Below are 19,053 nucleotides of genomic sequence, written 5' to 3'. Positions count from 1 at the left end.
TCGATTGAGACCTAAAGTAATTGAAGAAGGTGATTGGGTACTTGTTTATAATAGTAGTCTGGACAACCAATATAGCACTTTACGGAAGTTTTCAAAACATTGGTTTGGACCGTTGTTGGGAAAAAGAGGTTTTGCCTCAAGAAAGCGCTGGGCTTCTGGCTATCACTAATTGCTCAATCAAGCTTAAAATAAGGAAATCCTAATTTTATATATATAAGTTCTCCTTTTGACAATTACACCAAATACTTAAGTCTTAAATAACCAACAACACCCAAAATATGGTAGAAGTACTCTAAAACCTTGTATATCCTTGTGTGGAAATTCTCCCGAACCTCAACACCTCATAACTCTTGATCCAACCGTCCAAACAAGATCAAAATTTACATGAAGTACTGATATGTTGTTATTAATTTGTACAACAAATTTTATCCGCAAATTCTTTGCGGATCTTGAGATATCTTCAAAACCCTAACAGCCGCTTCAAACCCTAATCTTTATATACCCACGCGTAATTTTCTTCATATCTCACAATCCATAAGTCCAAATGCCACGAAACTTATATAGATAGCTTTTTAACACAAATTTTTACATTCTTTCAAAGTTTGAACCAAAATTTCGTTCGAAAACTCAAGTTATGGCTCCTAACACTACTTTGAACAAAACCGCTTACTTACTGCCTTTGATTTGAATGCGCTGTCTTTAACTCCCTATACCTCCTTTACATAAACTCCAAATGCAAAATTTTCTTCGTAAAAGATGTATGTCTTAAAGTTGCCCTTTCAGCCGCACCTTCCGATCTCCAAAAGCTTCCGTAAGACTCCTCTTAAACTCAAAAGAGTAACAGTAGGTCTCAAATTGACACCTTAACTTCAAACGGCTATAACTTATTCACCCTAACTCCAAACCCTATAAAATTTGCACAAAAATTGTAGCCAAAACCCTAAACTTTACAATCCTTGCCTCCGATTTCCTAATGGCCTCTTTGAAGTCGCCGAAACTCTTATCAAGGTCGCGGGCAGCCTCCTAAAAGCCCATTGGGCATGGATTTCGACCAATGGGGATGAAGATCCTTATTTCTACCTTCATCCAACCATGCCTTGGTTTCATCCCTCCCAATTAACCTCCTATTAGTTTAAATCTTCATCTTTAGGCCCCTATCTCCTCTCAAGGCTTCATACTTAACATTAAGGTTCTATAACTTTTATATATTATAATCAAACTAAGTAAGGAAAATAAAATAAAGTTTTTTTTAAAAAAATTCTTTTTAATTTAATCTATTAATCACTTTAACACACATTTAGATTTATTAACATATAATATGTTTTAACTAATTTTTACATACTGTAAGCATTTATAATACGACACCGTTTGTGGCAACAACTGTTCATGATAATGCGACTTATTCATTGCGGGAGTTAGATGGCACAAGATTAAAAATACCAATTGCAGGGAAGAGATTGAAATTGTTTAAACAAAGATATGCAGAAATAAATATAGAAGACCTAAATGAAGACATAGATATTCTGCAGTGGGAAGATGAAATTGATTTGGATAGCAAAGACGGTGGAGATGGACTAGACGAAGATTTGGAGAACATATTATGAATCAAACGGCAATTAGGTTAATTAGTGCATACCGGAGGATACACAGGTTGAGAGGGGGTGGATGTCGTGTTGTAACACGTCTATATGATGAAAATATAAATGAAGAGGATTATTAATATTTAGTCACCTTGGATGTTAGAAGCGGTGGCCAATTCTAGTGTAAATACTGAGAGGCCAGGTTCAGTCACCCCGTTATAGTCAACCGGGGCATATTCACCAATAATGAAATGCTCCGTTCGATTCCAATAACAAGAGTCAGCAGAAAGGGAAAGGACCAATTCAACGATGGGTGAGCCTGGTTCGAAGAGCCAATTGGATCCAACTTCAGAAGACCTCTAATCCAGGTCCTATTACGGGCCTCTTATCCAATATGAGACCTGACTTGGTCGGGCAACCCAATGCGGTTCAATTACGGGGCTTTGATTCCGTTTCAGGCTATTCCGTTCTTTGTGCCATTTCAGGAACGTCCTTTCTGTAAAAAGATCTCTTAAAGGTAAAAATGGGGAGGTCGGCTATTCAAATTCGGGGAGTCCAAGGCAGAAGAATAGAATCTTCTCAAGGTTAAAGGGGAGGATAGGTTAAGAAATGAAGGGAGGAGAATCAGGGTTTTAAGGGAGGAGAGTTAGCTTCATGCTTCGAAAAAAAAGACAGAGAATTGGGGTTTTTTTTCTTCATAGGGTTTTGGGAAGACTGAGACAATCATTGCTGAAAGTCAGTGTTATATTGGTGAATTGGATTTTTTCCGAAAGAGGGAAAAGGCTGGTACTCTTGATTGTTGTTGGAATGGGAGATACTTCTGTGGTTGAAATTTAGAGTTGTCTAGAAGGTTGAGTATGCTGAATGCATGCGTGGTTGTCTAAATCTGATTATACGGATATAGGATATCTGCCAACAGTTTAAAGAGGTTTTGGGAGTTGATAAATTGGGATTTGTTTAGAGTTTCTATGATAACTGGGAACCTACCGACAGGGATAAGAGGAATATTGGCGAGCGGCCAAGGGACATCGGTGCAGATTGCAGCATAGCCTCACAATTTGTAAGTGGAGTTGAATTGGAACTTCTTGAGCATTCGAAAGGGCTTGCAGATACTAGTGATAGATGTTTCACAACAAGTCGAAAGGGCAGATTGAGGATTACAACTTACTGAAGTTCACGGTCTAGGATTAAGGTAATTAACGATAAAGATAAAATAAAAAAAAATAACAAAAGAGATTGAAGTTATATAGGATCTCTAGGCATTTTATATTGGAATTAAGCTTTCATATTGCAATCCAATATAGATTGTATTTGGGTAGTCAAGAACCTGATAGAGTGCTTGAATACTAGCGAAACACCATACTACCTCCTACAGCTAGACGCCCGGCACATTCTCAAGCAAGATATCATGTAATATGATAGCGTTGGCTTATCACCTTTTGAATTGGTGACCTTCTCCTCTTTACATCTTTATCATCTTCCTCAGTGTTTGATGGTTTGCCATCCAAACTATCTCAAATACCATATTCGCCATCTTCTCCTTAACCACAAAAGAAAATATGATGCTTGTCAAGAGCCCCCCTCTTACTTCCTACTATGGTCCAATCAATTGGGTCATCTCTTCCTTTTGTAACAGAAAACCCGTCCCGAGTTTCTGGATAATAAAGTTTAAATCGATTATCATTGATTTGTGTCATCAATTTAGTACCCATAAAATCATCCAATTGTACTGAACCATTTGGAAATCCTTCAATAACTCGATATGGCCCATGCTATTGAATTTGAAACTTTTCTAGAAAATTTTTAAATCGACTATCATAAAGAAGTACCAAATCATTTGGCATAAAAGCCTTTGGTCTAAGCTTACTATCATAATAAGTCTTCATTCATTTTTGGATAGTTTCTATTATCATTAATGCATTGGTTCTAGTTTCATCTAATTTGTCCAATTCTTCTAAATGGTGCCGTAATGAATTCTGATCTCTCAATCTATTATCTATAGCAATTTGTAAATTTTGGACTTCCAATTCAATAAATAATATTGCTTCCTGGCCATAAACCAATTGGAAAGAAGTAGCATTGGTAGTAACTTTATACGTAATACGGTATGTCCATAAAGCTGTAAACAACTTAGTGTCCCAATCTATTCCCACTCCTGAAACTGTTTTAGTGAAGATTCTACATAAAATTCTATTAGTCTTTTTTATTTGTCCATTGACTCTAAGATGATATGGTGTAGTCTTATGATGTTTTACCTCGTATTTAGCCATAAGTGCTTCAATTGTATTATTTATAAAATGAGTTCCTCGATCACTAACCAATTCTTGTGGACAACTGAACCGTGTAATAATATTTTCATACAAAAAAGTTACTACTGTACTTGTACTATCAATTTTTGTAGCTACTGCTTCAACACATTTTGTTACGTAATCCATTACTACTAGTATATAGAGTTTTTTTCCATTTCTCGAGGCTGGTGTAATTGGTCCTACAAAATCAATTCTCCATTTTTCAAAAGGTGCTTGAGCCAGAATTGGTACCAATGGCATTCCTGAAGTTCTAGTAGGTTCATCAGGTCTGTCGTATGGCGTGATTTGCTATTTGGAAATATACTGGGTATCTAACTGTAGAAAGTGTAGCTTAAACCTTTATATGATTCTTGTCTTAGCTTCCAAAACTCCTTTATTTTTGTATAAAACTCCAAGTATAACAAAATCCCTTTAAAACATATTTTTTCTTCAAAGGGTTTTCTTGTCCTAAACTTTAGAAAATCATAACTATTGATCTAACTATTCAGTTTATCTTAAATATATAGGATAGGTAAAATCCATCCTTAACTTTTATTACAAAAAAAAGCCAATCATAAATTCACTTCTAATCTTCTGGCATCTAAGAAATCCTAACAGGTACTCTAAACCCTAATTTACAAGCACCTGAAAAACTATTTTTCTTATATCTCAAAAATCCAAACTCCAAATATCATAAAAATTATGTATAAAGTTTATTAACATGAAATTACACATTCTTTGAAATTTTGAACCAAAACCTTGTCAAATTACTCAAGATATAGCTCAAGAAACAACCACTAGCAAATTGGATTACTTACTATCCTTAGATTGCATACACTGACTTTAAAATCCAAGAACTCCTTTAGTTCAACTTAGAATCTAATAAGCAGTATGTAAAAAGTATAGCTGCAAAAGTTCTTTCTCCAGTCGTAGTTGCCAATCCTTAATTGCTATCTGTACGTGTGCATTATGCCAAAAAGAGTGACAATAGCTCCCAAATCAATACCTTAACTTTGAGCACTTATATCTCCTTCATATATACTCCAAACCATACAAAACTTGAACCAAAACTATAGCCAAAAACCTAAACCTTCTGACCTTAGCCTTCAAAACTCAAATGGCTTCGAAGAAACTAACCCTCATCTCTAATATGGCCTCGGGCAGCCTCCTCAAAGCCCATTGGTCATGATTTTTGACCAATAGGAATGGAGATTTTTATTATTCATCTCCATTCATGTATATTGGTATCCTAATTACTCCCTTTGCTACCAAAATCCTTTTTCAATCCTTTTTCTTATAAGATTTATATAATTTATGCTCTAAACACCAAATAAAAGAACCAAAAGAAGTTTTCAAAGGTCACCAATGTCTAACAAAGGTGATTCTAAGTATGTAGAAGTTACTATCAACCAAAACCAATCTTAAAAGCCACTATCAAAAGGAAATTAAAGTTATACAAATTCTATAGTAATCTTTTTAAACAACCTCTTCTCAAGGTAATAATCAAATTATATTCTACAACCAATTAAAATCTACTAACATGGCTCTCACCATGTTACTTAATAAAGTATATATTAAGTATATAATTACATTATTTTCATATAGTAGCCAAACCACAACACGACACCATTCTCTGACATGGATCACAATGATAGACAAATTGGTGGATATCTGCAAATATTATTGGCCACCAATAATCAGTTTGTAAGGCTTTACAAGCCATGCTCTCTCCCGCAAAATGTCCACCACAACTGTCCAAGTAGCTGCCTTCCAATATAGTATTCACTTCAGTCTGATAAATACAGCGTCGCAAAACTCCATCTTTGCCTTGTTGATATAAAACTTCACCAATCATCGTATCAGGTGTACATTTTAATATTAAGCGGCAGTTAAGCTTTTCATTGAAATTAGGTGGGAAGGTTTGAAATGTCAAGTATTGAATTATTTCATTATACTCCTGAGTAATTACATCTATCGCAAATAATTTTGCATCAGGTAGTGCATCGTTAATGGGTTCATTACCCAATACATTAGATAACCGAGATAAATGGTCTACATTGAAATGTGATTTTCTTTGTCTTACCTGAATAATAAAATCAAATGCCTGCAAGAGTAGAACCCATTGTACAATATGACCATTCAATTGAGATTTATTAATCATATATTTTAAAGCATCACAGTCGACATAAAAAACAAATTTATATCCAAGAAGATAATGTCAAATTTTTGTATGGAATAAATCATCCCCAATGCTTCTTGTTCAGTTGTTGTATAATTTCTTTCGGCTGCTATCAATTGATGACTTACATAATAAATAGGGTGATCAAAATCCTACTCATCTTTTTGGCTTAGCACAGAACCAATCGCGTCATTAGATGCATTCACATAAACTTGAAATGGTTAAGTCCAACAAGGTGCCACCAAGATTGGTGCTAAAACTAATTTCTATTTCAATGTTTTGAATGTAATTATATATTCCTTTGTCCAAAATGGACTGATCCCATCAATTGGTGGTTTTTTCAAGAGATTTATTAAAAAAAGGCATATAAATACAAATAGATAGATAAATTACTGATAATAAGTGACATCGCTAATAAATGCTCGAATACTCGTAACAGTGTCTGGTTGCTTTAATTCTACTATAATCTTTATTTTATCTGGATCTGTAGCAATGCTTGCCATCGAAACTATATGATCCTACAGTTTACCCAAAGGTATACCAAATTGGTACTTTTTTGAATTTAAAGAAATTCCATATTTGGCACATTAATTCAAACATTGACGTAGATATTCTTAATGTTAGGCTCTCGTACTAAATGTACAAAAATTATCTAGAAATATTTCCATTGAAATTTGTAGATAATAACTCGTTGCGTTCAAGCTTCAGTAGACCAAAGTAATTGAACTAATAGAAGTGGATTCGAACACGAGGAAAGACTAGTTATATAAATTAGATATGTTAGTGTTATAATTGATTATACTCTGGGTATTTAAAATCAATTATCAAACTATAAAATATTGAGGCTTAGTACTTCCATCTTAATTCAATCCATAATCCATTCTATGATTATCAATTCAACAATACTTCTCTCAATCACAATTCTTCATAAGCAAATAATAAAGAAAATAAAGAGGTAGCACCAAGCTTACCTCAGCTTACGACTTTCACAGTTTGGCTCTCGGCTTATTTTTTTCAACCTATTTATCCTACCAAAAAGATGATCCATTGGCCAACAGATTCCAAAGGTTATGACCCTTTGAATTCTTAACCATTTATTCCACTAACAACCTACTATTATCAACTAAACTGCCTAACCATCAGTCTAATTCTCAAGGTTGTCAATAACCAACCAATAACTTACCACAAAGTTTATTTATCTATTCTACACTCGTCGTTCAAGAAAAGATGAAAACCATGATAATGTTGAACCTTAATGAAGCGTACCAATGAATCTAACTTGCAATCCTGGAGTTGGATAGTTTTGGGGTTGAAGTTCAATTACAAGTTATTTTTGATTGATAAATCCTCTAAACTTTAATTTGATACTGTGATTTTTCGTTTTACTTATTCCGGAAGAAACTTCCCAGAATAAACCCATATAGGGGAATTCGAACATGGAGAGTGACTAGTTGCTTGAGCGTTCACGTTAGGGTCACACAATTAATTACCTCCAATATATCGTCACTATTTCCATTGTCTAAGCACATAGGAAAACGATAATCTCTCCTTTCACCTTATCACTCTCTTCCTTGCAACAATTCAGTCATACTAATAACTATTATTTCCACCAATATATCTTCACTCTTATAATCTTCAACTGTAATACCTCAACATCACAGCTTCAGCACACAATTACCCTCATTCCAATTACTGGAATTCTTCACACAGAACTACCATTCACATTACAGTGTTTCACACAACCACAGATACACTCTTTCTGCTGAATTACATTCAGATTTCAGCATTCAATCTCTCTTCTTCTCATTCAATAACATATAATTCCATTCACACTTTTATTCCATGATTCACTTCACAATATTCAGAAACTCTCAATACTCTTATTTCAAAGAACATAACAACAAAAGAAAAGAGGTAGCACCAAGCTTACCCCGGCTCACACTATCACAGTAATGGCGGTTTCTTCCTCTCTCTCATCCTCCTTATCCTACCACAAGATACCAACTGCTACATCTCTAATGAAAACTGCTTTTCCTAACTATTCATCCATTTTAACTACTGAACTACCTTTCTAACAGTCATCTATCCCTGTTTACACTATAAACTAAGTATCTACAAATCAGCAAATAACTACTTATTCTACATAGCCCCACTCCTAACTGTGCAGCATCCTCGCAAACAACCAGTTTGAAATTGAACTGGTGACTCCTTAGCATTTTCCATACTCATTGCTATTGATTACAATTCTAAAGTCACTTCTTCGTCTTCCCCGTCTGATACATTTATTGGCACTATGTTCAATCTGGCCATTAAATCTTCATTAAGTGCTCCCAATTCACGGACTTGACTTTCTAATTGCAGAATTTGGGTGTCTTTCGCCTCTAATTGGTATTGTTGTTGCTTCACCTTCTGTTCCAATTCGCCAATTGAACCTTCAATTGACCCTTGTGGCCGTTGAACGCTGACCAATTCTTCCTCCAATTTCTTTGCAACCTCCTTCAGAGTGTTGATCTCCCCTTGCATTTCCTCTGTTTTCACTCTGAATTGGTCACTCATCGTCTTCTTTTCTTGTTTCAAAGTCGCCATCTTCGTCTGGTTCAATTCCAATTGTTGCTTCATTTTCTCAACTTCCAGTTTCGATTGATTGAGAGAATTGGAGAGTTCTTGTTTCTGATGCATCATTCCGTGGTGAAGGCGCTCTCTTTCCTTTTCCCACGCTTGCTGTTTTACTCCAAGGGCATGCTCTAGTCTCGAATTGGCTTCTTTGGTGGCCCTATTCACCCGATCTTGTTCCAACAGTTTTTGACGTTGTTTTGCCATTTTCTTCTTACACGCCACCAATTGCTGCTTAAAATTTGTGTGATCAACCAATTTGTTTGCCGTCTGCTACAATTGGGATAATTGTACCAAAAATCGCTCTTTCACACTGTTCTCCTCTGGTGTTCGATGTTGAATGTCCACTAGCCTATTGTCTCGCTGAGCCATTGGACCCCTCTCCCAAACACTGATTGGTTCTCCCGCCTGCTGGCTTGTTTCTCCTGGTCCCCATGGAAGTGCTAATAAATTGTTCCTCGGTTTTGGTAGTACTGGAGCTGCTATCGTCTTCCCTTTCTCCGGCAACGGTTGACTCAACTCATAAACAATTGCAGACAGTATATAGTTGGAACACAAAAGCGTTGCAATTCTATCCGACCTGCGCTTGTAACTCAACTCTGCATGAATTCTGGTGGCCACGTACGCTGCCCAATTGAACACCATATCCTCGAAGGAGCCTATTGTCGCATATAATAATCGTTTAGCCATATACGTCGTATGTCTATTTAATCCCAACCTCTTCTGAACGAAGCGCATCCACTCCATCAATTCTAGTATAAGTGCATCCGCCGTCCGCCATCCTTCATTCCTTTCTAGCGACATCATACGTCCTTTAAAATAACTCCCCGGATTAAAGTCTGAAGACTCTTCTGCGCCAACCGCTAACTCTCCTATTGGTAACTGTAATGCCTTATGCAAGGTATTCTCATCAATTCCCAAAGTCCTCTCTTTTATAACACTCGAACCATCCTCAGGATCATAGTTCGTCAAGTATTCTTCCAATAGTTCTACATCAATTGATGGTAAATTGTTTGCCGCTCGCAGAAAAGGATAAAGCTGCGCACTTCTAAAGTCCTTCTGCCGCGTTGCATTCCAGCAAATTTCTAACCGCATGGGTTCCATATTTGTGAGTATACAAAGAGAAAGCTCATCCATATTACTCCTTGACCTCACCCTTCTACCCTCTTCCTCCTTCTCCGAGGCTCTCTTCACCTTCTCCCTCGACATTGTAAATCTCTGCGTATTCGCACTAATACTATGATTTGTCGTGAACTCTCTACTAACGAACTCTGCTTCAACAATTCTAGACAAAATACTAAAGACAGCTATACAGAGTGCCCCTCTCCTAACTGTTTACCCAATTATGAAACAAGAATCCCTAATCTTGATTGTTGATGTTCTAATACACTAATCAACCGCCGTCATTTGCCTCCGATTAGACACTTATGATGGCAGGCAAGTCATCACGAACGGCACATCTGCCCCCTCCAATCTTGATAAACCCGCCCCCGGGTTTATGTATAATACAAGCGTAGTCGGTTTCCATTGATACGGGTTGTGAATTTGGTTTCCGTGAAATCTTCCAATTGGACGGAACCATTGGGAAAAGCAGCCAATACGCGATAGGATCCATGTCACCGAATTTGAAATTTTCTCGAAAAATTGTGAAAATGGCTGTCGTACAGCAGGACAAGATCATTGGGCATAAATGATTTTGTGCGGAGTTTACTATCGTAATAACTCTTCCGGCGGCACTGAATAGCTTCCATGGTCATCAAAGCCGAAGCCCTAATCTCGTCCAATTTTTCCAATTCTGTTAACCGATATTGGAGAGATTCTTTGTTACCCAACTGTTCTTCCAATGCAATTCTTAAACTGGGAACCTCCAATTCTATTGGTAAGATGGCCTCCTGCCCGTATACCAATTGAAAAGGTGTGGAATTGGTCGTTACTTTATACGCAATTCGATATGCCCACAATGCTGCAAATAATTTAGTATCCCAGTCGGTTCCCGCTCCTGAAATAGTCTTTGTTAAGATTTTACCAAGGATACCGTTGGTCTTTTTGGTCTGCCCATTGGCACGTGGATGATAAGGGGTAGTTTTTCGATGTTTGATCTCATACTTCGTTGTCAATGCTTCAATGGTTGCATTAATAAAATGGGTTCCTCGATCACTAACCAATTCTTTCGGACAACCAAAACGAGTGATAATGTTCTCATATAAAAATGTTGCTACAGTAGTGGTATTATCAGTTTTTGTTGCCGTAGCCTCCGCCCATTTGGTGACATAATCGGTGGCTACTAAAATATAACGTTTCTGTCCATTTCGAGAAGCAGGTGCAATTGGTCCGACGAAATCAATACCCCATTTTTTGAATGGTGCCTGCGCCAAAACTGGTACCAAGGGCATGGCAGAAGTTCCAGTAGGTCGACCAATTTATTGACAAGGGTCACAACGACGAACATATTTGTGAGCATCCAAAAACATTGTTGGCCACCAATAACCAGCCATTAAAGCTTTACGCGTGGTGCTATCAACCGCAAAATGTCCTCCACAGCTATCTAAATGACATCCTTCCAATATGGTACACACTTCACTTGGAAATATGCAACGTCGTAAAATACCATCCCGTCCTTGTTTGTCTAATGTGGCTCCAATCATGGTATATGGCGCACTTCTTATAATCAGACGCTTCTTTAATTTTTCATTATAAGAAATTGGAAAAGTCTGAAATGTGAGATATTGGATCAAGTCACTATATTCGGGTGTAATAACCTCCACATCGAATAATTGTGCATCTAAAAAGGCGTCGTTTATCGGCTCATTACCCAATATATTCGATAAACGGGACAAGTGATCTGCATTGGCATGTGTCTTGCTAGGGCAAACATTAATTGTAAAATTGAATTCCTAGAGAAGTAACACCCAGCAAGCAATTCGTCCGCTCAATTGGGGTTTATTTATCATATACTTAAGCGCATCAAGATCAATGTGGAACACAAACGGATAGCCTAGTAGATAATGGCGGAATTTCTGTATAGAATAAATCATGCCGAGGGCTTCTCGCTCGGTAGTATTATAATTGCGTTCGGCCATAACTAATTGTCGACTCGCAAAATATATTGGATGATCACGGTTATTGTCATCCTTCTGACTCAATATTGATCCAATCGCGACGTTGGATGCATCGACATAAACCTGAAATGGTTTCGTCTAGCATGAGGCAACCAGTATTGGTGCAGACACCAATTTTTGCTTTAAGGCCTCAAAGGCAACACTGCATTCTGCCGTCCATACGGGACTAGATCCATCCAATAGTGGTTTTTTTAGCAAATTTGTCAATGGCTGACAAAGTACCGCAGAGGAGTGAATAAAACGCCGATAATAGCTGACATGGCCCACAAAGCCACGTACTCCTGACACCGTTTCTAGCTTTGGTAAAGCCAATATTCGAGTTACTTTATCTGGGTCCGTAGCAATACCACGGCTGGACACTATGTGGCCCAAGAGTCTTCCAGAGGTGACCCCAAATTGACACTTCTCTGAATTCAATGATATATCGTATTTATCGCATTAGTCCAGATATCGTCCCAGGCAGTTCAAATGATCGGCTATCGTACTGAACGTGCAAAAATCATCTAAGAATATTTCCATTGACACTCATAAATAATCTTAAAAGGCCTGTGTCATCACTCTTTGAAATGTGGCTGGTGCATTACATAATCCAAATGGCATCACTTTGTATGCAAATGTACCCCAATCTGTCATAAAGGTCGTCTTGAGCTGGTCTTCCTTGGCAATTTTCACCTGATTGTAACCTGAAAAACCATCCAGAAATGAATAACATTCGTGTCCTGCTACGGCATCCAATATACTGTCCGTAAAAGGTAGAAGAAAATAGTCCTTCTTGGTAGCAGCATTGAGTTTCCTAAAATCTTGACAGATTCTAATCTTGCCATTTTTCTTAGGTACCATTACCATTGGTGAGACCCATTCGCTATACGGAACCGGATAAATGAAATCCACGCGCAATAATTTGTCCAATTCCTCCTTTACCATCAAGGAATATTTTGGGTTGAAACGGTGTTGTCTTTGACGAACTGGTGTAGCATCCGGAACCAATGTAATACGATGTTCACACACCGTTTCTGGAATACCCTTCAGATCTGCATACGTTGTCATGTTGTAACACGAGTATACAGTGAAAATAAAAAGAAAGGGGAATTTTATTAATATTCAGTTACCTCGAATATTAGGAGCATTGACCAACTCCTGTACAAATACTCAGTGGCTAGGTTCAGTCACCCCGTTACAGTCATTCGGGGCATACTGAAATGCTCCATTCAATTCCAATAACGGGAGTCAGCAGGAAGAGAAGGACCAATTCACACGACAGGTTCGAAGAGCCAATTGGATTCAATTTCGAGAATCCAATCTGGGTCCTCTTATCCAATATGAGACCTGAATTGGCCGGGCAACCCAATGCAGATCCAATTATGGGAACATCCAGGTTATTACGGGCATCTTACCCAATATGGGACCTGAATTGGTCGGGCGACTCAATGTGGTCCCGATTACGGGGTTTCGATTCTGTTTCGGGCTGTCTTATTTTCTGTGCCGTTTCAGGGAACGTTGTTTTCGGTAAATGGATTTCTTAAAGGTAAAAACGGAGGAAAAAGCTCTAACTGCGAGAGCCAATTTCGGATCCAAGCTTGACGGTGGGAGCCAATTTCGGATCTAAGACGGAAGATTGAAGAAATTCAGAGGATAAGGTTAGGGGGGATATAGTTTTGAAGGGGGGGTTTTTTTTTTCTGAGAATCGGGGGGAGCTAGTTTTCAAGCTTTTGCAAGGTTACTAGTTCAGTTTTCATTGGAGGTTTTTGGAGATCAAAGGGATTAAAGAGAGAGGAGCTTCATGCTTTGGGTCGGGGAAGGAAAGACAAAGAATTTGGATTTTTCTTCTTCGTAGAGTTTTGGGAAGACTGAGGCAATCGTTGCTGAAGTCAGTATTGTAATGGTGAATCGGGATTTTTAATGAAGTGGGTTTGAATACTCTTGACTGTTTTGTGAAATCGAGTTACGTCTGTGATTGAAGGATTAAAAGGGTGTCTATAGGATTGAGTATGCGGAGTGAATGAAATTTATTGGGTTAATCTAATAAGACAGTCAATGGATACAAGATCGTAAGTACAAAGCGGTATTGAAGATTAACAGTTTGGGTTGTTTGGGGTTCTCTGTAATGTCTAGAGACCTATCGGCTGGGGTAAAAAGGACTTCGACAAGCAGTCGAAGAGCATCCGTATAGATTTACGGTACATTGTTGCAGTCGTTTATATTCCAGCAGTCAAAATTGATAGACTGCTTGACTATCGGCGAATCTCCATACTACCTTCTACAGCCAAACGCTCGGCGCGTTCTCGAGCAGGAAAGCACGTAATACGACAACGTCCAAGCAAAGGACGATTTATGCCGGAGGAAGAATGCTTTCCACTGACTCAATTCGTTACCTTGATTACCTTTGTATATCTTTATATTTTGGGGCGCGTCAGGGGTGCTTAAGTTCAGAGTCTGGAAAACAGGTTCTTCCACAGCCGCCGATTTAAAATCGCCTGTTGGCCCGTCATCGTGCGAAGGAGACTGCAACTGCTCGTGACTCATGTCTGACCGCATTGCACTCACATGATTGACATCATATCGGGTCATCCATTCGGTAATAACATGATCGGAGTTAGAGGCATCCTCCTGACGGAGTAAATATTCACCGGGGCCACCACATTGGTAGACTCCTCCCTTGGTTGTAGAAGGGATTTGACCTACTCCAAATTGCGGTGAAACTACAGCATCGTCATCTTCCTCAATCGAGTGACTCTCGTTATCCGATGTAAATTCTAATTCGGACAATTGGGTTTCTCCGTGATATTGTACCGGGTACATTTGTAGAACAATCTGGTCACTGCCTTTTCCAATTGTCAATGTGCCGCGGCCCCAGTCGTTCTTAGCCTTGGCTTGATACAACCAAGGTCTGCCCAATAAAATGGGATACGATAACGTAGAACTCTGTAACCTAAATACAACATAATCGATTTTGTATGTCAATCCCGCGATTACAGTGGCAATATCACGTAAGATTCCCATCGGCTTAACCCGACTATGATCTGCCATTCGCAAAACTAATGTCGTAGGGAGCAATTGCTTTAGATCCAAGTCTTCCATTGTATCAGCATTCATTAAATTCACACTGGAGCCACCATCGACTTGTACCCCTAGAATTAAAACTCCATCGATTGATACATCGATTGTTGGTGCTCCCGGATCTGGGTTTAAGCTAACTTCATGTATTTCTCTAGTGCAAGATCTCCGCCATATTAACGCTGAATTCAATGTTGATCGACATTCTGGTGCTACAGCCAAAAGTTGCTTCATTGTAATTGAAGGCTGGATAACATCCAAATCCTTCAAAATGTCGTAGGGTTGCATATTGAGAGTAACTCCCAATGCTCTTTTGTGTTTCATTGGTTTTGTTTTGACTTTGTTCGGCAATAATTCCTTCCTCTTAGTCGACTCTTCGACCACTAAAGGTTCCTTCAATGGGTACGAGCTTATATTGGGTTGTGCGGGTATTGGGACGTGGTCATTTGGAATTGATCTTGATGTCCCCAAAAAATTGGCACGTGAAACTGAAGTGGGTTCCTCGTCTTGTTGAAGGCTCAATATTAGTATACGTCCCAATACTGATATTGGTTCAGTCCGCCTCTTGGACGGCGCTACTGTTGTTACTTCAATTGGGTCATCCAGGTTCTGAATTGGATTCTTGCCTTTCTGTTGGCCCCTGGTAAGCACTGCGTTCAACACCTCGACACGATGTACTGGTGAGTCCCGTTGAACAGGACCTTTGTCCTTCGCCGGTTGGCTTGTTTGCATCTGCTGGTCCCGATTATTATAATTAAAAGCCGCATTGCACTGCTGATAAGTATGACCAGACTGCTTACAATTTCCACATATTGGGGCATAATCATCACTTGCTCTTGGATTAGGACATTCACTCGCATAATGTCCGATTTGTCTGCACCGATAGCAACAAAGTGGTCTTTTGCCAGCTCCTTCAGGGATATTGGGTGTCTCTACTGATATATAACGGCTGGGTCTATTCCATGTCGGTTGAGTAAAGGATCTTGGTTGACCCATTGGTACTGTAGATTCTGGCATTGGCTTCTGTATGGGTGAATATTGATGATATCCTTGCTGATTCACCCCCAAGCCATGGGTATTGGATATACCTTCTTGGTGAAATTCAGAGTTTTGAAAATTGGAATAATTTCTGTTTTGTCTATTCGCTCGATTTCCATTCCAGCCGAACCTATTATTCGTTTGTACTTGATTTACATCCCACGAAGTTGCTTGACTCATGGTCTGTTGTCCGACTTGTTGTTGTTTCCTTAAGTTCCAACAATTGGCAGTGGTATGCTTACCCCCACAAAAAGTACATTGAACCATCATTTGGGGTGGTGAAGAATATTCGGTTACCAAATGACCTTGTCCCTTACAATTGCTACACCAAACATTGGGTCGCATATTGGTCGGTTTATGCCTTTTCTCTTTATCCTTGGCCAGATTCACAGCCAATTCATCCATTTTCTTCGTTAATGTTAACAGCAATGACTCATTGGGATCCCTTGATACCAATTCATTGGTCAATTCCTTCATAGGTATTGGTTTTTGATACGCGGAATAAGGTACATACAGTTGTGACGATGATGGTAGTACAGCCTGCAATGGAACGACATTCACTATTCCCTGTGGAATTGTACCATAATTACTCCTTCTCGGATAACTTTCCGATGCGTCATTCCAATTTGTCATTTGATAACCGCCTTGCGATGGAATCATCGTGGCGCCAACGGTTAAGTGTTGGTCGTAATGACATTCCTCCCATACTTTTGCTCGCTCAAGAGATGCTGCAATGGTAGCTGATTGGGCCTCCTTTACAAACATCTTCAATTCTGGTGGGTGTAATCCATTAATCAATATGGACAACACAAACGATTCCGACATTTGGTTATTTGGCCATTTCCAAAGTATATCTGCTACACGACCATAATATGACTGTACCGCTTCCCTTGGTACCATTCTGCTGTTCATTAATCTTTCTCAAAGACGTTCTTCAAAACCAATTGGTCGGAAATGGACTAAAAATGCCGTTTTCAATGCCTCCCAATTGATAAATTGACCTACAAGTTGGCGGTTATACCACTCGAACGCTGTGTCTTTTAGTGTCGTTGGTAACCATCTCAGCCAAATGTCTTCTGTCCTTCCATTATTGGCTACACACACCGTCAAGAATTGAGACAAATGTTGATCTGGGTCCGCACTTGGCAAACCACGAAAAGTAGGTAATGATGCGACGCTAGTCGTACGATCGCCCAAGGTACCCATTTGAATTGCAATCGGAACGGCTGGTCCTCCTGCCGCCATTGAATTTTTTGTTCCTCTGAAATTTATTTTAAAATAATCTCTGCTTTCCCTTACTCTAATTACCGAGCTCTCAGCGGTCCTTGTTTTACTGTTATTTCCGGCAAATAGTTTTATTGGTTGACTTGCAGGTGAAAACGTCGAATTTTGAAATATAATATAGTTGCCTTTATTGGCGACCAATTCATGCCAATCTGTAGAGCCCCTATTGCTCGTTTCAGCGGTACTCCCTATTGGAAAATTATCCAATGGAGTACCAAATACTTCTATGCCTCCTTCTCTTTCAGTTAACGGCCTCAAGATTTCCACTGGAATGTTGACAAAATTTCCCGCGAGTGCTCTTGGCAGTTTTTCTAACGGTACATAAGACTGCAGAATTAACAGTTTGTCCGGTTCTTGATATGTCTGGATGCGCCGACAAGCTTGCAACCATGGTTTAATCCAATTCTATCGATGCTTCCTTTTAAGATTACGTTCTTGCTCCTCTCTACGCAAGTTCCTTCCTTGCGCTCTTCCCTGTCTTTCTCTCAACTGATTTATTTTCCTCGATGCAATGCTCTCGTTCTTATTAACCATAATCTTTCTTCAAACACTACTGAAATCGTCTTCCATTGCCCATTTTCTCACACGTTTGTAATTAATTCCTAACGCTCAAAGCTATTATCACTCCCCGGCAGCGGCGTCAAAATGTGATTTTTCGTTTTACTTATTTCGGAAGAAACTTCCCAGAATAAACCCATATAGGGGAATTCGAACACGGGGAGTGACTAGTTGCTTGAGCGTTCACGTTAGGATCACACAATTAATTACCTCCAATGTATCGTCACTATTTCCATTGTCTAAGCACATAGGAAAACGATAATCTCTCCTTTCACCTTATCACTCTCTTCCTTGCAACAATTCAGTCATACCAATAACTATTATTTCCACCAATATATCTTCACTCTTATAATCTTCAACTGTAATACCTCAACATCACAGCTTCAGCATACAATTACCCTCATTCCAATTATTGGAATTCTTCACACAGAACTACCATTCATATTACAGTGTTTCACACAACCACAGATACACTCTTTCTGCTGAACTATATTCAGATTTTAGCATTCAATCTCTCTTCTTCTCATTCAATAACATATAATTCCATTCACACTTTTATTCCATGATTCACTTCACAATATTCAGAAACTCTCAATACTCTTATTTCAAAGAACATAACAACAAAAGAAAAGAGGTAGCACCAAACTTACCCCGGCTCACACTATCATAGTAATGGCAGTTTCTTCCTCTCTCTCATCCTCCTTATCCTACCACAAGATATCAACTGCTACATCTCTAATGAAAACTGTTTTTCCTAACTATTCATCCATTTTAACTACTGAACTACCTTTCTAATAGTCATCTATCCCTGTTTACACTATAAACTAAGTATCTACAAATCAGCAAATAACTACTTATTCTACAGGTACCATCAAACTTCTCAAGTAGGGCAATTCTTGGTTCTCTAATACTAGAAGGACGTTCCACAATAAGAAAAGGAATATGATTTGGTACAGATGTTGAAGCAGCTCCAATCATTTCTATATCTTCACTTCCTACCAAACTTGTTGCTACTTGTGGTAGTAAATTGAGTTGATGCATTGCAAGTATTAACTCCCTCAATTGCTCTTACATTTGTACCATTGCACTCTTTATTTCAATAAGTTTTGCCATGATAACACTTAGAAAAGAAAAGATGTCTAATATTGCTCAAAAAAAATAGAAGAGAAGACTTAAGAACAAAGAAAATACTAAGAACAATATCAATTTAGAAGAGGGTATTCCGCAACTTTTAATATGCTTATGTCTTATCAAGAAAAAGGAATAATCTACTCTTAATGAAGATTAGAGAAAGCTCTGATATTATAAGTGTACTCTTGTCAATTTTTCAAGCACAAAAA

This window comes from Physcomitrium patens, chromosome 19 (genome assembly GCF_059467195.1).
Source record: "Physcomitrium patens ecotype Gransden chromosome 19, ASM5946719v1, whole genome shotgun sequence".
In the NCBI taxonomy this organism is placed as follows: domain Eukaryota; kingdom Viridiplantae; phylum Streptophyta; class Bryopsida; order Funariales; family Funariaceae; genus Physcomitrium; species Physcomitrium patens.
Note: the sequence above shows the minus strand (reverse complement) of the source record.